We start from the raw sequence: 26,679 nt of genomic DNA, 5'->3' as shown, positions 1-26,679 counted from the left end.
TAAGAGTTAGGGATGGTGTAAGAAGTAAGAAGATGCCAATGGAAGTGTTATACTCTTATCCCCTTAACATTATATCGATGAGTTTTATCCATTTGGAAGTATAAACATAAGCTAGCATGGGTTAAAAATAATGAATCATTTCATGATGTGTTCAAAATAAAAGATGTTCAGACAACCATTGTAAAGATACACCGTAATAGCTTATGGATATAGATAACCAACAAAATGCTTTTAGAAGCCATAATGATATTGTTATTACCATTTTTGTTTAGAAGAGGCACAAATCAATGCAAATGGTGCTTATTTTCAATACAAAAGAAGAAGAAAATGGCATAATGATCAAGAGAAAAATGAGAAAAATTCACAATTTATCTCTTAGAAGGTGCGGTTCAATCGGAAAAATCAAAATAAAAAATAAAAAGTGTTGTTTGATTGATTGAATGGCAATCGTTCAATCATTTGCGCAGCGAAATCAATCAAAAAAAATTGTTGTTCAATCAATTGAATGGTAGTCGTTCAGTTGTTCGAACAGCGAAATCAAAATAAAAACAAAATGTGTTGTTCAATCAATTGAATGGAAGGTGTTCAATGGTTTGAACAGTGAAAAACAACAAGGAAAGTATGTTGTTCAATCAATTGAATGACAATTGTTCAATTATTTGGGCAACGAAAATAAACAAGAAAGAAAAGTGATGTTCAATCAAGTGAATGACAATCGTTCAATAGTTTGAACAGGGAAAACAAACAAGGAAAAAATGCGTTGTTCAATCAATTGAACGACAGTATTTCAATAGTTTGAACATTGAAAACAAATAAGAAAGAACAATGTTGTTCAATCAAGTGAACGACAATCGTTTAATTAGTTTGGATAGCGAAAACCAATGAAAGGAAAATGTGTTGTTCAATCAATTGAACGACAGTCGTTCAATAGTTTGAACAACAAAAACAAATAAGAACACGTGTTGTTCAATCAAGTGAACAAAAATCATTCAATTAGTTTGGATAGCGAAAACCAATGAAAGGAAAATGTGTTGTTCAATCAATTGAATGACAGTCGTTCAATAGTTTGAACAGCGAAAACAAATAAGAACACGTGTTGTTCAATCAATTGAACGACAAATGTTCAATTGTTTGAACAACAAAAACAACAAAGGGAAATGTGTTGTTCAATCAATTGAAAGGAAAATGTTCAATTGTTTGAACAACGAATTATAAAAGAAAAATGTGTTGTTCAATCAATTGAACAGAAAACATTCAATTGTTTGAATGGCTAAAAACAAAAGAAAAATGTGATGTTCAATCAATTGAACGACAAACGTTCAATTGTTTGAACAATGCAAAACAAAAGAAAAATGTGTTGTACAATCAACTGAACAGTAAACGTTCAGTTGTTTGGACAGCAGAATGCAACAAAAAAAAACTCCGTTGTTCAATCAGTTGAGCGACAACCTTTCAATTGTTTGAACAGTGAATTACATAAGAGGAATAAATGTGTTGTTCAATTGATTGAATGGCAAATGTTCAATTATTTGAACAACAAAAACAAATAAGAGAAAAATGAAACTTAAAAAAACTTCATATTTACATGGTAATGCCTACAGAGGTATGTACCTTATTTACAATTTTTCAAGCAATTTCAATTTTTTAAAGAAAAAGTGGTTGGATTATTATTCCTTGTAGCTAGATTTTACATGGAGGGGTCCTTGCGTACTTGCTCGCAGAAAGATTCCTTGGTAAGTGGTTTATGATAAAGGCGCACTCAATGCCCATTTACCTTAAAGGAATGGTCGAATCTATCTATGGCAGTCAAGGTAAGAGTACCATTGTTATGTACTTTTTGAATCTCATAAGGGTCAAGCCATCTTGTTTGCAACTTTCCTGGGAAGCCCTGGAATCTGGAATCGTACAGAAGTGCCCAATCCCCTTTTTGAAATGTTTTCTTCTTGATAAAGCTGTCATGCAATTTTTCCCTTTACTACTATATTATTGCAGTTTGTTGCAAAGCAAGAAATCGAGCCTGATCTACTTCATTAAACTACTGAAGATGCTTGGTTTGGGCTTCTATTAAATCCAGACCCACTTCCTAGGCCATCCTTAGAGTCTTTATTTCAAATTCGATTGGAAAAATTAGTTCTTTACCGAACACAAGCTAGTAGGGAGAGTATCTAGTAGTATTCCTCCAAGTCATACGATAGGCCCACAAGGCCTCTGGAAGTCTAGAAGCCTAATCTCACCGGTGCGTTGACACTGTCTTGGTTAGAATTTCTTCTATAACCTTGTTGGTGCTTTCAACCTGCCCGTTTGCCTGTGGGTGATACGAACAAGTGATCTTGTGCGTGATATGATGGTTTCTGAGAGTGGCAATAATCTTGTGCCTTGTGAATTTCTTTCCCCCATCTGTGATCACTTCTCGCGGTAATCCACACCGCACAAATAGACCAAAAAGGAAGTTAATCACTACTTCTTCTATGGCTCTTGGTAAATCTATTGTTTTCACCCATTTTGTCACATAATCCGTGGCTACCAGTATGTAGGCCTTCTGATTGGATGGCAGATGGAATCGACCTACGAAGTTTAATGCCCAACGCTCGAAGGGTTCTATGAAAAATTGTGGCTACAGAAGCATTTCATCAGATTGGCCAAGTCAGCACATCCTTTGGAAACTTTTGCAGGCTTGGGCATATTTTTTAGCATCCTTAAAAATAGTGGGCCAATAATAGCGCATTTGCAATACCTTATGTCTTGTCCTTTAGTCTGCGAAATGTCCCCCATAGGGTTCGTCTTGACAAGCCTTTAGAATGTCATCGATCTCATCCTTACAAATACATCTGCGTATACACATGTCGGCCCCTGTATGAAAAAGATATCTGCCTATCAAAGAGAACTGGGTGTTGTGCTAAACAATCAGTTTTCTTTCTCTTGTTGTTAAATGTTTAGGTAGCTTCCCCACTTCCAGATAATTTTCCACATCTGTGTACCATGGCATCTTAGCTACCATGGTAAACAGGTGCTCATCCGGGAATTGGTCATCTACTGCCAGTGGATCATTAACCTTTGAGATTCGAGATAGAAAATCAGCAACTGGATTTTCCTTTCCTGGATGATCTTTGATAGTAATGTCGAACTCCTGCAAAAGCAATAGCCATTGTGTTACTCACCCATTTGTGATTGGTTTACTAGCTAGATATCTAATGGCAGAGTGATCAGTATACACAAAGACTTGGTAACCAGTTATATAGTGTCTAAATTTGTTTATTACATAAATAAATGCTAAGAATTATTTTTCTGTCACTGTGTAATTGAGTTATGCAGGAGTGAGATTTTTGCTAATGTAACATATAGAATAAGGTTTCTTTTCCTCCTCTTGCTTGAGGAAAACGCCTATAGCTACATTTGATGCATCCATGGAGATGTGGAAAGGCAGCTCCTAGTTTGGTCCATGTAATACTGGTGTTGTTGAGACTAGTTTCTTTAATCCTGCAAAATCTATGTCACACTTGTTAGACCAACTGAAATCAACATTTCCAGTTAGAGCGTATAAGGGTGCCACAATCTGTGAAAAAATCTTGATAAATCTACATTAATAACCTGCATATACTAGGAAACTACATACCTCTGTTTGGGTGCAGGGGGTAGGCAATAAAAGAATTACCTGTATTTCTGTTGGATCTACCTCCTACTGCAGAGATGTAATGTCCTAAGATCATGCCCTCAGTCATCATCATGTGACACTTGACATTTCTTAAACATAACCTAGTAGCGATGCATCGTTCTAAGACCTTTTCTAGCATTTGCAATGCTTGATCAAAATCATCCCCATATGAAGTAAAGTCATCCATATATACCTCCAGTCCTTCATTTATTAGATCAGCAAAGATGCTTAGTATATCTCTCTGAAACGTGGTTGGGGCGTTGCACAAGCAAATGGTAATACCCTGTATGAAAATGTGCCCCAAGGACAGGTGAATGTTATTTGTCCTGGTCTTCAGGGGCAATCTAAATTTGATTGTATCCATTGAAGTCGTCTAAAAGGAGAAGAATTGCTTCCCTACCAACGTATCGAGGACCTAATTAATGAATGGGAGGGGAAAGTGATCTTTTTGTGTTGCCTTGTTTAACTCTTGATAGTCTACACAAATACACCACTTCCCATTTTTCTTAGGGACGACCACCAATGGAGAGACCCATTTGCTGTCCGAGATAGGATAAATAAATTTTACATCCAGTAGCTTCTGCAATTCCTCTTTCACGATATCCTTGAGGTGTGGGTTCAACCTCCATTGAGGTTGCTGAATGGGTCTCGCATCCTTCTCTGTATAGATGTGGTGTGTACATAGCTGTGGGTCTATCCCTTTCATATCAGGATAATCCCAAGAAAAAGCCCCTTTATTTTTCGGCAATACTTGGATAAGATTTTTCTATTGTTCGCTATCCAAATTAGCATTGATATTTAGAACTTTTCCTAGTTCGATCTCAACTGGTTCGCTGTTATGAACAATAGTCGTCCGAATATGCTAGTCGTTTGTATCCTTCAGGGGATCTTCCATGGATTTGTTATCAAGGATTGCTTTCAACATCTGACACTATACATTACTCACATTAGCTGGCTGATTTATAAAATTGTTGATAACATCATCTTCAGTTTCATATTTAAATTCCAGTGCTTCCGCTACTCTGAGTGGTGAACGGATGCTCTCTTCCAGGTATGATGGTGGCTACTTATATATTTTTATAATGGGAAAACTTGGCCTAGCAGGAGGGCATAACACCAAATTTTTTACAGCATCTCCCTTTGTAATAGTCATGTTGCCTTCTCAATAGCCAATATATGCATCAATTGTTGCCAGCCAAGGTCAACCCAGAATCAAAGGATGCCCATCCAACCTACTCCTTGGGTTTACAACCAGGAAATCTATTGGATATTCCCATGAGTCAACATAAACTGTGATATCTTGTAAGGTCCCTTCTAGTCTTACCACCGATTGGTCAGAAAGTTATAATAAAGTGGTGGTTGGTTCTAAGGTTGTAATACCAAGTGCTTGATAAGTTTATGTTGTTAATATGTTAATGGCAGCCCCTAGGTCAACTAGTGTATTTGGAAAAGAGCGGCCATATATCTGAACTATTACTATGGGGTTTCCAAGATCTTCATACTTTATTGGAGTTTCCTCTCCCAAGAGTAGATCGAATAAGGTTCCTACAACATGGATAGTGGGTGGGGTTTTTACCTTCCTCACAGGGTTTTTTACACATAATTCTTTGATTGTTTTGGCATAGATCAGAATGTCTTGAATAGCTTGGAGGAGAGGAATCTTAATATACAAATTTTTTAGTTCCCCTATAAGGTTGAAATCGGGGTAGGTGATCGTTTTAGGTATCGTTAGCCTTTTGGGGAATCTAGGAGAAGTGACTATAAGTTTTTCAGGGTCATCATGCTAATATGTTTCTTCCCCTTGCTTCGATTCAGTATTTGTTACAAGTGGTGGAACATGTACAGGTGGAGTTACACTTTCTATTGAAGGTTGGTCCTTATTTTCCTTAGGGGTAATGACATGTCTTGGCCTCAATCTTAGCTCATTACATTCTTTCTGCTCAATCTCATATTCAGGATTTTCAATAATTTGTACCAACTGGACTGGTCTATTATTAGGATTCGAGTCCGACTGAGCTGGTAACTATGGCCACAGAAGAGGTTGAGAATTATGTTGTAATGTATAAGGAGCTGATAGTGTGGGTTGAGGCTGAGGACCTGTCCCCATAGGTACATTAGATATCCCCAGAGGTTGTTGCCAGTTTGTAGACCAATTCGGATTTTGAGAGGTGGAGGCATGCCACTTAGATTGATAGGGATTGACTTGCCAAATAGGAGTAAAAGGAGAATTTGGCCAGCCATTTCCTAGAAAAGATTGTGTTGGCCAGGATGTCATAGGGAATGGCAGGATTTACTAATTTGGGTAGGGTGATTAGCCTTGCCAGGCTTCCCCAAGGTTCTGTTGTGATTAAACTATGAGGAAGGAAAGAATTGGGATGTGTCTTGTGACATACCTGTAGGTTTAGCTTGCCATTGTCGACATTGGTTCATCAAATATACTATTTGTGTTTCCTCCTCTGCTTCTTTGAATACTGCTTTCAGCCTGGGTAATGATGGACATTGTTCATTGTCGTGATCTTTAGTACAAATGGCGCACATCTGAACCATGTCTAACAGGCATTCCCGTTGGCTGTGCTTCTTCCGACAACGTGGGTAGAAGATGGCCAAATTTTGTTCTGTTAAAGCTTGTTTTTGTTTGGCCTGTAGGACGTCCAGCTGTCTTGTAAGAGTGCCAAGGATGTCCATCTTAAAATCTTCCAGGAGGTTGCTGATATCCGTCCGTGTTACACCTCCACTATGTGGTTTTCTTCCTCTGCTCATTAGATCTCGAGTAGCTGCTCCTATATGTGTGCTTCCTCGCAAGCACCTGATACACAAACGAATAATTTCATCATAATCTTCCTGACAAATATCTCCTTTTCCCATTAAGTTTAGATTTTCTACCCATTCCTCTTTCATTCCTTTAATCAATATAGCTCTTAGGACTTATTTTGGTAGGGTAGTGTGTGGATATCTCTACAAATTATAATTAAATGATTCTACATATTCTTCTAGTGTATCATTATCTTTTGCAGTCATCTTAAAAATCTCATCTTTCAGTTCCCTAGTTTTACAAAAGTCCTGATATCTTTTAAGGAAGGAGGTTTTCATTTCATCCCAAGAATTGATGGTTCGCCCACCTAGACCCATAAACCATCTCAAATATACCCCTTTCAGAGTGGAAGGGAACAATTTAAGCTTTTGCGGCTTGGATACCCTCTACAGAGGACATCAAACTCAAACAAGAAACCATTAGGATCCTTTGTGATCATCCCATGGAAGGTTGGGATGCTCTGCAGAGGAATAGCCTTCATAGGGGCATTAGCCACTTGGTCGACTATGGGGTACTCTAATGTCAAGGTTTGACCTTGGAGTGGCTAATCTGCCATTTGATCAAAGATATGCCAATAATCTTTGGGGATTTCAAGGGGTGATTCTGGAATAAGCATAGAGTTGGCAACTTGAGCTGGCTTTACAACACTTCCTAGGTCTGGAGTCTCAGGAGATCCTTGTTCAGACATCTATGGTTCTACTCTAGTAGCCTCACTAGTTTCTCCTTTTCCTTCTCATCAGTTACAGGATTTTCCCTCTTGTGGAGGATCAGAGTGTAGACTTATTGTATCTTGAAAACTCTGTTCCGATCCTCCTACTTGGCTTTGAATCTTAGCATGAGCTGCAAATGGTGAGCCTGCTTCTTGAGGGATAGCAATAGAACTTTTTCCAGGTATAGCCTGGAATCCTATTGATGCTTGAGACTCTGCTCTTCTTATGATTTCATCTATAAAGGTCATTCTCCCAAGGTTCACTAATCCTTTGGGTTTTAGTGGAGGATTCAGCTCTTTTTCTATCCTTTTATTTCTAGTCATTCATAAAACAAATTCTTATTTAACCTCTAAGGTTTTGTTGTAAAGCGGGCAGGTAAGCAAGCCCTTTACTTGCTAGGTACGCAGGTTCTTACCTTCTGTTTTTAAAACCCATTTCTCCTATAGCAAAGAAATAGAAACAATCACTTGAAACACTCTCCCCTGCAACGACACCAAAATGTTGGCTCACTAAGATGTCTTTTTACAAGCAATCTTAATCCCTACATTAGTTGTCAACGCGAGGTAAGTCTTTCGATTTCAAGAGTGCCAATACAGTATGTGCAGTGAAACTAGAGGTTATCTAATGATGAATCGTTGCAATCACTAAAGGCTAATTCTTCAATTCAATTCACACAATTCTGAAAAGAACTATCTATGAAAGAAATGCTCACAACACACCATGTAATTCTTTGCAACTTGTTCCGAACCTAATTGAAACTGAATGAAAATAAGAATTACACTTAGAATCATTCAAATAAGCTTGAGACTAATCACACTTAATCAAGTAAAGAAACTATGACTATCAAATAACACTATGAATCTATAACAACCCAAATCAATCTACATTACTCAATTGAACAACAATAGTAAGTGAACAACAAGCAACAATCGGTAATTGAACAACAATTGGTAAGTGAACAACAACAACGATAAAGGATTCCTAAATGATAAACATTCTATGTTGCAGACTGTAGAAGTTAATCAGCCCTGTCTTTCAAGATCTACGACAACATCTATTCAAATGAACAGAGATTAAACACACATTCACTCATTCCAGTCAAAGCGCTACTTAAGTATATCTCACAACTTCAATATGAATCTAATTGAACAACAATATAAATCGATATCACAAATCTTCACGATAAATGAAATAACTGAACATTAAATCAATTGCAAAGACTGAATATAAAACTATAACACAAAGGAGCAGTGGAACTTCTTGTGACTGGGCCCAAAGTTGCCAAAAGCCTCTGCTTAATGAAAACTTAGAATATGGAGATGTATCAAACTCAACCTTCTTTCATTAACTTCAAGTAACATCTGATAGAGTCACTGAATTAACGGTGTTTATGCTTCAAAAAAGAATAATTACAAGTTAAAAGTCTGAACTTGTATCTAGTTGCCTTTCGGCGCTATATATAACATAAAAGAGAAACTTGGATAAAAGCGAATCCTCAGGATCAGGGGATCCTGAGGATTTTGCAATATAAAATCTGATCATATGATAAAATAGGAGTGTTTGAACTGATCTTCCACTTCCTTGTCTGCCCCAGATGTCATGGCTTTACCTTTTATGGCCTCGCGATGTTCTGCCAACTGAGCAGCTTTTGCCCAATCGCATCTCCGCATACAAAGATAGCAAAGAATCAGTTTTTCGTACTAAATTCGCCTATTCTATCACCAAATGGTTTCTTCCAACTTTAGCTAATATTTTCCTCATTTTAATCTATAAACAAAGATAATCTTATAAGGATGAATGATAAATGAAGCATTTGATGAAGAGAAATCATACCTTTCTCCTATCCCAACAGAGGTGTCTTAGTAGCAATTGTTTATGCCTAAGATTTTTATTTTTTTTTATTTGCATCAATATTATTGCTTTGAAAAAGTGAAAATTAAAAAAAAAAAAACTTGTTCTTTCATGCCTCATAGGAGTAGGGATAACCAAGGAAAATTCTTACCAAAAACCTTCACACCCTCAAGTAGTCAACCTTCATTCTTCTTTAGTGACTGTGAACTTACCCCTTTGACTAGAGGGGAGTTAGAAGACCCTCTACATGAGAAACCTAAAATTTCTCAACAACCTATTGGGGAAGAATAAGGACCCATCTCACCTACCCAAACCATGTCTGAAAACCAGAACAATGAGCTCTTCCCTATTAGAGAAACCACTAGAGAGGCTAGAATGAAGAATATAAGACCTTCTTCCCTTCCACACTTCCATGGCCTGACTTCTAAGGATCTTGACAACTTCATGTTTGAGTTTGTTGTTGTTTGTAGGACCTATGACTATGCCTCTGATGAGTAGAAGCTAAAGTTGTTTCCTTCTACCCTCAAAGATGCAGCCTCACGCTAATTGTTTAGTCTACCTAGAGGCAACATCACTACCTGCGCCCAAATGCAACAAACCTTCAATGATATACACCATAATTATTTTACATCCAAAGAAACAAAGGAGAAAGTCTTTAAGACGACCCTTAGATCTGATGAATCTTTGGAAGACTATGAGGAAAGGTTTCAACTCAATTATAGGTGGGCCAACTGTACCCTTGATGCTGAGTCACTCAAGATATTTCTTCTCCAAGGGTACAGGGAATATGTAATAGAAACCCTCAACATGCTAAATGGAGGAGATATCTACCAATTGCCTTATGATGACATCAAAATTGTTTTCAATAATTAATCTAGGGTTGTTAGGAAGAAGGGTAGGTCTAGCCAAAACTTGGTTAGTTCCTCTCCCTCCATAACATCCATCAAGCATGAAATAGTGAATATGTTGGATGATTTCAAGAGTGAAATGTTGCACAACTTTTCCCTGCAAATGGATACTCTGCAAATCAAAAGGAAACAAGAGGAAGTAGAAAGGGCAATAGTGATTTTCTACCCTAGATGTACTAAAAGACATCCTAGGAATAAATGCTCACTGAATGTCATAGAAGTCTTCCTAGTATGTGAAGAGAATCATGCAACAGAAAAATGTCCCTCTCTTCGAGACCTAAAGGTTGTATACCAGGAAGGAGTAGAAGGTGGGCCAAAACAACTATGCTTCATTAACCAAAGGAGACCCCTAGGATATTGGCCATATCAAGGTGCACATTATCCTTACTACAATCCAAATCAAAATGCACCTTTTTGGCCTTGGTACCCTTTCTCTCATCCGTCATGGTCCACACCTCCTCCTTGGCCTTATGCTCTTCCATATCTCCTCAACCTATCAACCATCCTTTTCAGCCATATCCACCCCAATCTTCCCAATGGGGCAACCCCTCACAAGGTTGGAGGCCTAAAAAAACCATCCAGTTGCTTTACTGCCTCCACCCCAACCTCAACCACAACAATCGCATCATTCCCCATCTAAGCAACCTAAAATGCTTGTTCAACCAAATTCGAACCCGAACAATAAGTAGGCACAATAGGTCTATGGTGGGGAAGCATCTTATCCTGCTTATGCTTTCAAAATCCAAGAAATCAACCTTCGATCAAGGAGGGTGCTCCCAGATAATCACCCACCTTCTCCACTTGAAAATATTGAATAAGAGAAGGAAGAGAGCGTCCCTCAAGTCAATGCACCCTCCTATTCTAAAAGTTTGGTCCACCCTAACCAGCAAACCCAAGAAGAGGTTGAACTTTTGGGAGAATTAAAGATTTTTTGTGTCAAGATACCCCTTCTCTAGGCAATTAAAGATATTCCCATATACAACAAGCTTATCAAAGAAAAATGTTTCAAAATTCCTGGGAGAAGAAGAAGGGATACCCCTGCCATCAATGTTCATGGTTAAGTATTTGATATGATTCTTGAGAGCGTGATCTCCCCAAAATGCCTAAACCCTAGTAGCCTAGTAGTGATGTGCACATTGATGGCATTATGGTCCTAATACCCTGATTAATCTTAGGGTTGCAATCAATGTGATGACTAGGGCAACCATGTTGAAGCTCAATCTCCAAGGGGCTTTGAGAAAGACCACCATAATATTGTAGCTTGTAGACAAATCCACAGTAGCTCCTGAGGGAATTATTGGGGATTTCATGGTCTCCATTGACTCCCAAGAGTACCCTACTGATTTCCTGGTACTCCGACCCAAAACCAAGTTTAATGGTTATCCTCTGATCTTAGGAACACCTTGGTTGGAAATTGTTGATGCCTACATTAGTTGTAGGGTTGGGAACATGACTATCAAGTACGAACATTTATCAAAACAACTTTTGTTGTATCCTCCTGCTCAACCTTCTATTGAACATGATTTACCTATATGGTTAGAGGATGAGGAAGAGGATGAATTTTATCACACAACCCCCTACTTAGTCTGCACTATATATATTGTTATAGGATGGGGGCAACTTGATGAATATGACCTTATTTACCATATCCTTCATAAACGACCTCCCACTCCCATACCAGTTAATGAATTGTTGAACGAATCTGAGAGAAGTCCTTGGAATGACTTGTTCTCTATTGACTCTAGTCTAGGACATGTCAAGATTGTAGAGATTGGCCCATCCAGAACTCTAAATATCAACCCTTCTCTCTCGGCCAAATAGGAATAAAAATTGTCCAATGCACTGAGGCAAAACCGGCATGATTTTGATTGGGATTATAAGGAAATGAAAGGTGTGCATATCTCAGTTTGTACTCATCATATTTACATTAAAGAGGGATGAAAGCCTGTGCGGCAATTCCAGAGAAGGATGAACCCAGCTCTTAAGGACATTGTGAAATAATAATTAAAAAAGCTACTAGATGCAGGTTTCATATACCCCATTTCAAATAGTGAGTGGGTGTCAGCCCTTGTTTTAGTTCCAAAGAATAATGGGATGTGGAGAATCTGTGTTGATTACTAGAAACTTAACAAGGCTACAAAAAAGGACCCTTTTCTTTTTCCCTTCATTGACCATGTCCTACATGGATTTGCAAGAATGAAATTCTTCTCCTTCCTGTATGGGTTTAGTGGATACAACCAAATCTAGATCATCCCTGAAGACCAAGATAATATTACATTTACATGTCCTTGGGGTACCTTTTCCTATACAGTTCTTCCATTCGGTCTGTGCAATGCCCCTGGTACTTTTCAGAGGGAAGTTTTAAGTATTCTTTCTGAAATTATTCATGACTCTATTGAGATATACATGGATGATTTCACTCTTTATGGATGTGACTTCTAGGAAGCTCTCTCTAATCTATGAAAAGTCTTAAAGAAATGTATTGAAATGAATCTCTCATTGACCCTTGAGAAATGTGATTTTTTTATGAATAAAGGGATCGTCCTTGGCCATTCCATATCTAAGGATGGAATACAGGTTGAACCAAACAAGATTCCCATCATCAAAAGGGTCCCTATCCCTAAAAAGAAAAAAGATGTCAGGAGTTTCCTTGGATTAGTTGTGTATTATAGAAGTTTCATTAAAGATTTTAGCAAACTAGCTTGACCCTTGTTTGGAGTGCTGGCTAAAGATTCAAATTTTTGCTAGACAAACAATTGTCAATGAGCCTTTCAAATTCTAAAATAAAATTTAGCCACTACACCCATCCTTAGGGACCCCAACTGGGCATTACCTTTCCATATACATACATGTGCCTCAGAAAAAGATGTAGGGGTTGCCTTAGGACAAGTGGAAGACAAATTTCCTTATGCTATGTATTTCATCAGTAAGAACATTTCAAAATCTGAGTTAAATTATACTGTCATTGAAAAGGAACTCTTGGTTTTGGTGCATTCTTTGAACAAGTTTAGGAATTATATCACTGGTTATCAAACTTTGGTTCACACTAATAATACAACCATTAAGTATTTAATGAATAACCTGATGTCAATGCTAGGATAATTAGATGATTGTTATTATTGTAGCAATTTGATTTGACTATTGTTGATAAACATGGGAAATAGAATGTGGTTGTAGATTTCTTCTTAAGTCTATCCCTGCCTATAGGAAAGGAAGAAATGATAGATGATTGACCTCCAAATAAACATCGATTTTCCATCTCGGTGCTTTCTCCTTGGTTTGTTGATATAACCAACTATTTAGTTGCTCGAAGGTTCCCTCCTAACCTATCCTCCAAGGAGAAAAACAATATTTTCAAGAAAAGTCCCCCATTCACTTGCATTGGGGGAAACCTTTTGAGAATGGGATCAGATCATATCCTTAAAATATGTGTGAGGGGAGAATAGTTCTTTGACATCTTCTTAGCATGTCACGATGGACCCTGTGGGGGCCACTTTGTTTCTAAGAGGATAGCTTTCAAAGTTTTACAATCAGGTTATTATTAGCCTACTTTAAATTAGGGTGCAAGGAGGTACACCACCAGGTGTGATAAATGTCAAAGAATGGGTAAGACAACACCTAAGGATGAAATTCCCTTCCAACCTCAAGTGACTCTAGAGCCATTTGAAAAGTGGGGCATGTATTTCATTGGACCTATTGATCCCCCATCAAGACAAAAAAGGTATATCATTATATGCAATGATTACTTGACAAGATAGTTTGAAACAAAATAAGTAAAGGCAACAACTGAGTTGAAGGTGGCTGAATTTATGAGGGAGAACATCTTCTACAAATTTGGTTTTCCAAGGGAAATAGTCATTGATCAAGGAGCACAATTTACATCAAGTTTGATTGAAGACTTTATGAAGCAGCACCACATCAAGCACTTGACATCTAATTCCTATCACCCTCAAGATAATGGTAGGTGGAAGTCACCAATAAAGCAGTGGAGAACATTCATACCAAGATTGTTAGCGAAAATAGAAAAGATTGAGCAGACAAACTTGTGGAAGCCACTTGGGCTTACAACATCACTTGGAAAACCACCACTCTATTCAATCCATTTGAGTTGGTCTATGGGAAGAAGGCCTTATTTTATATTGAATTTGAGTACAACACCTTGAGGATGGTAGCCCAGTCAGACTTGAATCTCACTATCACACAACAAAAAATACTACTCCAGCTCAATGGTCTAGATAAATTTAGAATGAAATCTCTCCTACACACTGAGGTAATCTGACTACAAAGGAAGTTTTGGCATGATAAACACATCATGGAAAGGACTTTTAAAGAAGGATCGGGCCCTGATGTATGATTCCATATTCAAGGATTTCAAGGGGAATTTAATGACAATAAGGTTGGGTCCCTATCTGGTATAGAAGTTTCATGAGAATGGGTTTGTCCAAATCAAAACAATTTATGAGGAAGGGATTCCCTTACTTTTCAATGGTCATAGGTTGAAGTTGTACAAGAAAAATTTGTGTAAGGAAGAATTGGTCAGTTCAGTCAGCAAAGAGTTAAATGTGGAGGCTCATAGCCCTCATTCCACCAAATTTCTAAAAAAAAAAAAGAACAAATAATAATAGGGCCTAGATGAAAACATCCATGAGACATCTGAGGAAAACGCCTAAGTTAAAAACCTATTTGAGGCAACCCAGGAGCAAAAAAAAAGGAAAAAACAAAAATAAAAGATCCCTAGATGAAAACCTCCTCTGAGGCGCCTAGTGCATGCACGCAGGTTGAAAACCTTTGCAGAGGCAGCATGCTTGTCTTAAAAAAAAAAAAAAGAGAGAGAGAGAAATATAAGGAGGAGTTTTTACACCATTTCTGCTAAAATTTTCTTTTTGTAGGACTCCAAATAGTGACATAATCATGGTTGTAGAGAAGAATCTACAAGTGCATTCCTCCATTTTTCCACCTATACATTTCATTTCCACACTGTCCACTCACATGCCCACCTCTCTCCATCATTCAATCAACAAAAGACTCCAATTTTGTCTCGTTGTGATGCTACAGGAGCAACCTGTAATGCTACAGGAGGTCCTGTAATGCTAGAGGAGGAGCCTATAGGGCTAGACAAGGTCCTGTAATGCTACAGGAGGAGCCTATAAGGCTACATGAGGATGATCCAATGGGAAAAAGAAACCAGAAGGCCATGGTATCTCTAGGAAATGCTAAGAGGTGTCCTCCAATGCCAACCCCATCACCCATCCACTCTATCTAGCCAAAAATTTACTCAAAAATTCCACTCTGTCATGCATCTAAAAGCTTAGAGAATCCATGTTTCTATTCTTCTATCACCTACACCACTTCCTCATGATCCTAATCCTATTCTCATTCTTTTCATTAATTTCCCTCAACCTGACATGTAGAATGAATACTTGAAGGGAGGATTAAATTACTACTATAAGAAGGACACTCCTCCTATAGTGGCCTGCATAGTCACAACATAAATCCATGAAATGTTTTCCACCCATAGAGAGCATCATGGAGCCATTTATATAGTAGAGAGGAGGCACATCATCCTTAGGAAGCAGACCATCTACTCCACCAACAAAATCTTGGACATAGGGAAGGAACCTGCACACACAATAAGGTTATGAGTCAGAAGACATCAAGTTATGAAGGTCTGAATAGAAACAAGCCAAGGAAATAAACTCCCTCAATATCATGATGTTATGAGGCCTAGATCGAGCATGAAACCATCTCCACCAATTCAATCCACAAGTAGGCTCAGGTATGAAAACCCTCACCTCTTCCATATGCATAAAATGCCAAAATGTGTTAATAGTCGACAAAGGAGTTTTAATAGGCTAGAGTTGGCCAATGAACTTGGCCACCCTCTACTAGTAAACTAAAGTCTATCTTAGTCACCCATGTAATGTGGAAATGTCAACTCAAGTGAGGTGGTTCTTACGAGAAGTGGGGTGATAATCACGAGGAGGAGGCTAATGATTGCAAAGAGTGGGAAAATAGTTCAAAAAAGGAAACTTGTGTATGTGCCCTGTAACCAATACGCTCTAAGCTCTTACCACACATGGAATATTATGTACTAGGCTCAACTTCATTTGCACCATCTCTCATTTCTAAAACATAGTTGGAGGAAGGATGAGTTAGTGTTATCAGACTACCTAGGGTGCAACCAAAGTGTTCGAATTCTATTTGCAAGTGCAATAGGAGGAAGCTATAGGAAGGTCTGAACTACTACAGGATGGTTGAGAAGAAGCTATAGGAGGAATTGAAGGGTGAGAGAAGGCCAGAGTGACCCAAAATTTTCTTCAAACCCTCATGCATATACAAAGCTATTTTTAAAAAGGATTAAGTGGTTTTCTTCCTCCTTGATTTCTGTACAATTGCATGAGAAATTTTTCTTGAAGTTGGTAGCCTGTAATTGATAATTGAGCAATTGGTCTTGTTGGAAATTACTATGTGTAAAGGCAAGATAGGGGCATGCAAAAAGAATTTGTTTTGATATGGATTCTAGCGTCCTTCTCCCTCACTAATAACAAGGAGGTTTAACATTGTTTTTACCATTGAGATTACTCTAAAAAAAATTGAATCCCACACCTAAGAAATACCAAGAAGGGCCAGTATCAGAAATGGGGGGAGGACTTAATAGAAGAGAACCCATAGACACCAAGAGAATTCACCAATACCCTGCTGTAGTGAATCTTTTTAGAAGGGATCAATGGTTGGGTTTCTTTGAACTGTTAAAAGGGTATGATTATGATATCACTCATGAATTTTCCAAGGCACTCCATCCTCAAGGGGAAGATAGTGCTACTACTATTTTTAGAGGATTGTCCATCTCCTTAAGTCCTAAAACCATAAGTAGAGAGACCATCTTACCCTTAGGTGTTCGATGTAGCAAGGAGGAGAAGGAAATATGTGTTACAACCAGGAAGAACTTCTTCATTAGAGAGAGAAGCCCATAGAATATAAGAATGGAGTAAGAAGAGAAAACCTACATTACCCCAAGGATGAGGTGGCTTATCACATCCTCAAATATAAATCTATTGAAGAGATATTAAGTCTGGTATATTCCTATCATTTTGGGTTACTTTATGAGTTAAGATTCAAAGCAGAATTCCCTCTCAAAATTAGTGTTCCCTATTTCCTCCTGCACTTAATCATTGAAATGATCCAAAAGATGAGGGAAGGAAAGCATCAATACATAGCCCACCATGGCTTGATCAAGTTAATTTTCATGGATGATTTGAGCCACTTAAGGAACCTTGTCTTGTGGACAGATTTTTGGGACATGGACAAGGAGGTATTCACTAAAACCAAATCCATCACACCTAAAGAATCACCAGCCTTTAACACTGGAGTTAGGGGAGGAAAATGAGAGGAAGAAGATGAAGGCAGAACAAAGGAAGAAGAAGCAGCAGGAACAAAGGAAGTAGATGCAAGGATAATAGATGATGAAGAAGCAGCAGGAACATAGGAAGAAGAAGCAAACATAACAGAGGGAGAAGAAGCAAAGCTTATGGAAGAAGAAGAATAATAGAAGATAAACAAATCTCTGGGAATACTTCTAAACCCCAAGGAAAATAGAAGCAAGGATATAAAACAAGTCTTTCTCCAGGGAATACATAACAAGAAGTGGCTGGTAGATTAGCAACATTGAGCACACCTGTTGAGTCCCTATAATACTAGTGATTACCCGATTACTATTGTAGTTATACCCCTTATTAATATTGTTGTGCCCCTATTGCCCCCATATTGTTATTACTGTGCCCCATAGAATCCCTCTATTGTTATTTTTGTGGCTTTATATGATTTTTGTTAGGTCGGCTGGGTTATATTGTGACTCCTTAGACTCCTATATATAGAAAGGAGGTTTTGTCATTTGAATCATCAAAGAATTGTTCATTTATGTAATGTAAAGGAGGTTGCCCCCTCGAAGAGGCTGAATTCTAAGGCGTTGATCTATCTTTTCTATCTTTTCTTGAGCTGGTTTCATAACATTTGGTATCGGAGCTTTGGATTCTAGGGTTTCGCTGCTCTAAATAGGTCATCATGACATTTTCGCTATAAATTTTTTTTTGCGACGTTTCAGAAACTAAAAAAAAACACATTTGAGAAGACATCGCGCTGAATCTCGGGTCTGAATTTCAGAGCTTTTTGTGCTATATTTGCGGAGATATGATCTGAGGAAGTTGGTCTTCTTGCAGACTCCTGAATTACATTCCAAACAGGTGACCTGGGGAAAATCATCATAACTTTTTCCTTGAGCATTGGATTGAAATTTCGTAAGAAGGTGCAGAAAGAGGACGGACTGTAGTTTCTTGTATATATTTTTCAGAGCCAAAGGACGAAACAGTGACTCGTGGCACGTCGTACAAGTTCGCTCTACTAAACTAGTCTATAATCAGGTCACTGTGGGAGATTTCACATAACTCTTCCTTGGAGAATCCAAATTGGATCAGACTGGTGGCATTGGAAAGAGGACACAGAGGGCTACCACAGGTTGCAATTTCAGAACTGGATGATTTGAAAGTACAGAGATACATCAGAGGCAATATCGAGCTCCTACAAAGTGAAAAAAAGGTGTGTAGATTCTTTTAAATTTTTGTTTAACAGTGGTTTGAAAATTTATTTTGAAGGAATTCAAAGGGCTAGTAGAGCATTATTATTGGTAACTGATGCCCCGAGGAAAGAAAATGCAAACACCTAGTAAGGAACCTGAAAGCTCTAGCATGACTCATGAAGAAGAAGAAGAAATGCTATATGATATATCAAAATTACAAGAACAAGTGCAACAAGTGTCACTTGCACAAAAAGCAACAGAATCTAAGATGGATGGTTTAAGGAAAGATGTAGAAGCTAAGATGGATGGTTTAAAGAAAGGTGTAGAAGCTAAGATGGATTGTTTAAAGAAAGGTGTAGAAGCTAAGATGGATGGCATGGAAGCTAAGGTGAATGGCATGGATGCTAAAATTGATGGCATGGATGATAAGATGGAAGAATTGAAGATAAATATGAATAAGTTGCTACAAGAAATGGTCACTAATGGTGAAAGGGTACTAAAGGAAACTCATGATGAGAACAAAAGAAATGTTAATCATGATTCCATAGACTCTAATGTTGGATCAAAGACTCACCATATTCCAAAAATCGATATGAGGAACCACATGGATATTACAGATGGAGCAATTCTTCGATCTCAATAATGTGCAAAACACACAAAAGGTACGTATGGAAACTTTATATTTGGAACCAAATCAGTTTGTATGGTATCAATGGCTTTGCTCTCGTAAACAATTTATCACTTGGGCAATTTTTACGGAAGAATTGATAGCACATTATGAGGATACAAAAAGCAACACTTTTTTTAGCCAATTGATAAGTCTCAAACAAAAGGGTTCAATAATGGAGCACATTGAGGAGTTCCAAAAATTGAACATAAGGGTAAAAGATATTCCAGAGGAGCATAGGATTGATGTGTTCATAGGGTCTTTAAAGGATAATATCCAACATGATGTTCGCCTTTGGGAACCTGATTCATTAGAGAAGGCATTCAGGTTAGCAAGAAAAATGGAAAGCAAAATTATGGCAACCAGGAAGCATACCACTCACAACTATAAAGACGGAAGTGTTGTTGCCCCTAGTCTTCCACAACCTATAAGGTTGACACCACAACAATTGGAAGAAAAAAGAGCAAAAGGGCTTTGTTACAGTTGTGATAGCAAATACACTAAAGGTCATAAGTGTGTTGAAAAGAGATTATTCTACATAGATTGTGAAGAGGAAGAAGAAAAGGAGCAAGAAAGGTCAAAAGAAGAGGATATACTCCAAGAACAAAGCCTAGATGAAGAACAAATAAATCCGACCATATCTTGTAATGCATTGGTGGGAATTACCACTCCTCAAACCATCAAGATAGAAGGACAAATCAAGAAGAAAAAGGTAATAGTGTTGATTGATTCAGGAAGCACCCACAATTTTATTCATTGTAAGGTAGCAAAAGAATTGAATTGCTTCCTATATCTAGCACCAAAGTGTCAAGTGATGATTGCAAATGGAGGAACAATAAATTGCTCTAGAAAGTGCCATAATATCAAGCTATCCATGGGAGAATATGTATTGACTAGCCCAATGCTTTCCATTCCAATGGGAGGTGCTGATGTTGTACTAGGAGTCCAATGGCTACAATCCTTGGGTACAATAGCTTTTAATTTTCAAGAACTTTTCATCAAATTTTCTACAGAAGGAAAGGAAGTTGAATTAAGGGGTATTGCAGGGAAACCAGGAAAGATAATCAGCTCTAATGGTATGACAAAGCTTCTAAAAAAGGAACAAAGAGGTGTAATTGCACAATTATGTTCGCTAGATGTTTCCACATCAGAATCATCTATTTCTCCAGATCTCCAAAAAGTCCTGGACAATCATTCCAAGGTATTTGAGACTCCCAAAGGTCTCCCACCTATGCGTGATCATGATCATGCTATTCATCTGATTCCAGGAAGTGTTCCTCCAAACATCAGGCCGTACAGATATCCCTATGTCCAAAAGAGTGAAATTGAACGTATGGTTACAGAAATGCTAGAGGCTGGTATAATTCAACCGAGTCAAAGTTCTTTCTCTGCTCCAGTAGTATTGGTGCACAAGAAGGATGGATCATGGTGCATGTGTCCGGATTATAGGGAGCTCAACAAGCTCACTATTAAAGATAAGTTCCCCATTCCTGTCATTGATGAATTACTGGATGAATTGCATGGATCAATTTACTTCACCAAGTTGGATCTTCGTTTAGGATATCATCAAATCAGAATGAAGACTGAAGACATTCTGAAAACAGCATTTAGAACTCATGAGGGTCATTATGAATTTTTGGTCATGCCTTTTGGCCTTACCAATGCACCTTCAACATTTCAAGGTTTGATGAATTCAATTTTCAAACCATTCCTTAGAAAATTTGTGTTAGTATTTTTTGATGATATACTAATCTACAGCAAGTCTTGGAAGGATCATGTTGAACATGTTGACAGGGTGCTACAACTATTGGAGGAGAAACAATTATATGCAAAAAGATCCAAATGTTTCTTTGGAGTCCAGGAGGTGGAATATCTGGGTCATATTGTATCTCATGAAGGAGTTAAGGTAGACCCTAGCAAAATTAAAGCCATTAAGGAATGGAAAATCCCCACATCCATAAAGCATCTGCGAGGATTTCTCGGGTTGACAGGGTATTATCACAAGTTTGTTAAGAATTATGGGAGAATAGCAGCACCTCTAACAACATTATTGAAGAAAGATGCATTTTCATGGACTCCGGAAGCAACAAAGGCCTTTGAACATCTTAAAGAGGCAATGTGCCAAGCACCAGTCTTAGCTACACCAGACTTCACAAAAACCTTTATTGTGGAATGTGATGCTTCAGGAAATGGAATTGGTGTTGTTCTAATGCAAGATGAAAGACCCATTGCTTTTGAAAGTCATCCAATCAAGGGAAAGTTTTTAAGAAAAGCTATTTATGAGAAGGAAATGTTGGCAATACTCCATGCACTTAAGAAATGGAAACCCTACCTAATGGGAAGACACTTCAAGGTAAAAACGGATCATGATAGCCTTAAATAATTTTTAGAACAAAGATTATCCTCTGAAGAGCAACAAAAGTGGGTCACAAAGATGTTGGGTTATGACTTTGAAATCATCTACAAAAAAGGGAAGCAAAATGTGGTGGCAGATGCACTCTCAAGAAAGGATGAGGATGTGGAAGCATTGTTGTGCGCCATTTCTATTATCCAACCAGATTGGATAAACGAAGCAAGGGAGGAATGGAAGAATGACGAAGAAGTGTGGGCACTTATTCGAAAGTTACAACAAGATTCCAGTATGTCTAATACATTTAGCTGGCAAAATGATTCGTTATGGTACAAATATCACTTATACCTATGTAAGAATTCCCAGCTAAAAAAAAGATTCTTATGGAATCGCACACTTCTCCCTTAGCAGGGCACTCAGGATTTTTAAAAACTTACCACAGGGTTAAGAAGGAGTTTTTTTGGGATGGCCTTAAATCAGATATTCAAAAGTTTGTGGCGGAATGTTTGGTTTTCCAACAAAATAAAGTTGAAACAATTAAGACATCGGGTCTATTACAACCTTTATCCATTCCAAGCCAACGTTGGGAGGAGGTTTCAATGGATTTTATCACAGGTTTACCCAAGTCTGAGGGAAAGAGTGTCATCATGGTGGTAGTTGACAGACTTACCAAGTATGCACACTTTTGTGCATTATCACATCCATTTAATGCTAGTACAGTTTCTATTGCATTTATGGAAACAATTCAAAAGCTACATGGAAACCCAAAGATTATTGTAAGTGACAGAGATCCCATTTTCACTGGAAATTTTTGGACAAAATTATTTTCTTGTCTTAGTACTCAGTTAGCTCATAGCTTATCTTATCATCCTCAATCTGATGGGAAAACTGAGATAGTAAACAAATGTTTGGAAGGATATCTTCGTTGCTTTGTATCTGATAAACAGACACAATGGGTCAAATGGTTGCCTCTGGCTGAATGGTGGTATAACACTTCCTTCCATACAGCAACAAAAATGACCCCATTTATGGCACTTTATGGGTATCAACCACCATCCATCACATCATATTTAAGAGAAAATTCTAAGGTTTAGGCAGTGGAACATCACATTGAACATCAACAACAAGTCCTCCAACTCTTAAAGGATAACCTCGTGTTGGCACAGAATAGAATGAAACAACAGGTAGATCAACATCGCAGTGAAAGAAGTTTTGATGTAGGTGATTGGGTATTCCTACGGCTACAACCATATAAGCAAATGTCCCTCAAGCAAGCTAATAAGGATAATAAATTATCACCAAAGTATTATGGTCCGTACAAGGTGTTGCAAAAGATTGGTACTATGGCATACAAATTGGAGCTTCCTGCAGCTTCTCGATTGCACCTAGTTTTCCATGTTTCATGTTTAAAGAAGGTTATAGGCGACAAGCTCCCAGTTCAAACAATATTGCCAGAACTTGACGAGGAAGGAAAAATTATATTGGAACCAGAAGCAATCACAAAAACAAGAACTCGACAGCTACGAAATCGATCAATTTCGGAGTATCTTATCAAGTGGAAGAACTTATCCGCTGAAGATTCCACATGGGAGGATGAGAATTTTATACAGAAGTATCTAGAACTACTCAAGCGTTGAGGACAACACTTTTTTGAAGGAGAGGGGCATGTTGGGTCCCTATAATACTAGTGATTACCCCATTACTATTGTAGTTATACCCCTTATTAATATTGTTGTGCCCCTATTGCCCCCATATTGTTATTACTGTGCCCCATAGAATCCCTCTATTGTTATTTTTGTGGCTTTATATTATTTTTGTTAGGTCGGCTGGGTTATATTGTGACTCCTTAGACTCTTATATATAGAAAGGAGGTTTTTTCATTTGAATCATTGAAGAATTGTTCATTTATGTAATGTAAAGGAGGTTGCCCCCTCGAAGAGGCTGAATTCTAAGGCGTTGATCTATCTTTTCTATCTTTTCTTGACCTAGTTTCATAACAACACCTGTCAAGCCCAAAAGGAGGAAACCAACGCAAGGTTCCATATGTTTCAAAACAAGGAAGAGAAACAAGATCACAACCTTATTCAGAGGTCCCTATCACTATTGAGGATTCACCTAGTAAAAGGGGAGATGTGGGTCCTAGTGAAGGAAAAATTGAGGAGATTGCCTCTCATAAGGGAAAAAAACCACTTGTGACATATGAGAGAAGGCCCACCACCATGGCAGTGAATTTCAAGAGACCCAAGACACAAGTTAACCTTGAGCAACCAGAAAAAGAGGAACTATAGGAGAAACAGTGGCATCTACAGGAGAAACAAGGGATGCCACATGAGCAAGAAAAGGAGCCACACGAAGGAGCAGCCACGTCAAAATAAAATGAAAAATTCCTCCAAGAACTTCAAGAGCCTGATCCACAACCCATATTAGAATCCTACTACAAATTTGTTGAAGGATGTAGGATTTTACACTAGAATTTCTCCATCCCACTCTTCTTCGAATTAGAAAAGGAAAGAGGAAGGACAAATAGATGGATGCAGATTTCCAAATCCAAAAATGTAGAATATGTGGGTCTAATGGAGGAAAAGATCAATGAAATGGGCAAGGAATTAAGTGACCTAAAACTGAGGGTGTCAACCATGAAGAAGTAGCTACAGGCAAAAAATACAAGACCGAAAGAACAGTTACAAGAGAAGGAAACACAAATTGCCACTATGGAAAGTCTCTCTATGGAGACCATACAATGCAAGAAACCATCCCAATCCTATGTTACTTTCCTCAAGGAGGAGTGGCTGCAATTTTAAATTGATACACTAGCACAGTATGGGTCTTTGCCTTTCCAAGACTATAGGAAATTCATTAAGTTTTTCAAAAAGGTAAGTATGGAGGAGAGGGAAAAACAAGTTGACTTTTATATGCATAATCATATCCTAACATATCTAAATTTTTGGGACTCCAATTCAATATTAGGATACATGAAACTCATGACATTAGCATCTTGGTTAACGCATGAGGAGATAAGGGATGAAGAGGTAAATAAATTGATGACAAATGAAAAGAAAAAGACCTTATACATCAAAGCATAATTGGTAAGCCCTGCAGCTAGCATCAACAATCATAACCACATCTCCTTTGATTCTGATCTAGCACCTAAGTACATAACAACCTAAGAGAAATAAATTCTACATATTGAGGACACTTTGAGGATGTCAGGAACAAAGAGTCTACAAGCTTGTCATAGAAGGTGGCATTCCTTACCCCACAATCTACAAATCAAAGAGTGCCACTCTCTTGAAAGTTTAAGGAATTCCTTGGATAGAACCCCATTGTACAAACGAATCTTGAAAAAACTAAAAATCAAATGGATAGGACTCAAACTCAATCCACCTTTGTTTTTAGGCTTACAAGAGGACAAAAATGAGGCAGAGGAACCAAAGCTATGGAAAGAGATAGAGGAAAATGCATGTTTTTATCGACAGGAGGGCATACCATCTGAGGTGCCTTGGGATGTGAGAGAGGCCACAAGGGCCATGACTAATTTTCTCAAAGTATGAGAAACACCTTCAGCAAAGGGGTGATGATGAGTCCCATTAATAGGTACATCTTAAAGTTCATTATGCTATCCTGCAGCCTTAACACTATCATTTTCTCACATTAATTCACATTTTTGTTGGAAATAATACTGAGAGGGGGGGGTGAATCAGTATTATCAGATCAATCAATCTTTTTCAATGCTCAAAAACATATACGCTACTTCAATTAAGTGAACCCGCGTGTACACGCTACTGTGTCTAATGAAACTCGCGTATATCCAGAGATCTTATAATTCAGTTAGCTTAATCTTCAGTAAATGCATCATATCATTATTAAGCATATTAACAGTAAACAGGTGCAGTATAACAGAACAGATCATCACACAAAAGCCACACACATGAACACAAAGATATAAGGTGGAAACCCAATGTGGGTGAAAACCACCTGCTGCAAGTCATCTCAATCTTCTTCTTAATAAGAAAATCCTTTTACAATATTTGTACTGGTGCAGTCTTATACCAGTACGGGAGCTACAACCCCCTTTGCTCTTGTACTAGCCGATCCATTTACTAGTACGCAGGCTACTACCTGCTACAATGCTCCAAAGATCTCCTTTAGCTTTTGTACTAGCTTAGATACTAGTATGTAGGTGCTTGCCTACAATCTTCTCACCTCCAGGTACCACGTTTCATCAATTTTCAGACTGGATACACTGAAGCACAACACATAATCTGCAAGGCCACTTTTCATCCAATTTTCATACTGGACCCATAACTATCATTGAAGCTCAAAACAATCATCAAACTCTGAATCACTGAAACCCTGTTAACAACAGTCACCAGAACACAGAGCAGACACAGAACTCTGTAATAACCATCAGATCCATCTGCAACTTCAAATATCAAGCTTTACAATGTATACGCTACTTCGATGAATCAAACCCGCGTGTATACGCGCTTTTGCCAAAGACAACCCGCGTACAGATCTAAAAATAATTTCTCATAACTTGCAGCTGTACCAGACATCAGTCATACTCATAACATTTATAGAACAATACATGCGTCAGTATGTAGATCTAGAATAAGCATCATAAAGATAGTTCATTTCAAACCATTTGATCCCGATCTCTCCTTAGATCTAGTTCTCCATCAACCGGTGAGATCTCTCCTTAGCTCAGATCAAGCAATGCATCATCAACCCATAACCCTGCATACTGGATCTAATGCTTCGTCAGATATTCAAGACATTTCAGATACACTTGCCTAATGATTTCCTTCCCTTTATATAGCCTTAGGCCTTGTTCAATACCAAGAGCCAAAACCATAGAAATCCAATACCATCAACTTCAAAACTAGGGATCAACACGTTCGCCGAGACGCCAAGGTCCAAAACCATAGGCACAACTTCCAAGGAATAACCGCCATGGACCAAAGGTACTTTTCCACATACACGCGCTTTTGCTGAATCCAACCAGCGTGTACACGCGACTTGGGCTTAACGAACCTGCGTGTATGAACTTTCTCTTCTTCTTATAGTCTGATCATCAATTCCTTGCTGCTGACCTTCTGTACTATGATTTGTCATCAGTGAGGTTTGCCATCAAGGCAACACTTATCTCATAATGCC

The sequence above is a fragment of the Pinus tabuliformis genome, chromosome 8 (genome assembly GCF_031772625.1).
Source record: "Pinus tabuliformis cultivar Carrire ecotype Pingquan chromosome 8, CPIR1, whole genome shotgun sequence".
Taxonomy (NCBI): Eukaryota; Viridiplantae; Streptophyta; class Pinopsida; order Pinales; family Pinaceae; genus Pinus; species Pinus tabuliformis.
The sequence above is the reverse complement of the archived record's forward strand: the minus strand, read 5'-3'. Positions refer to the sequence as shown.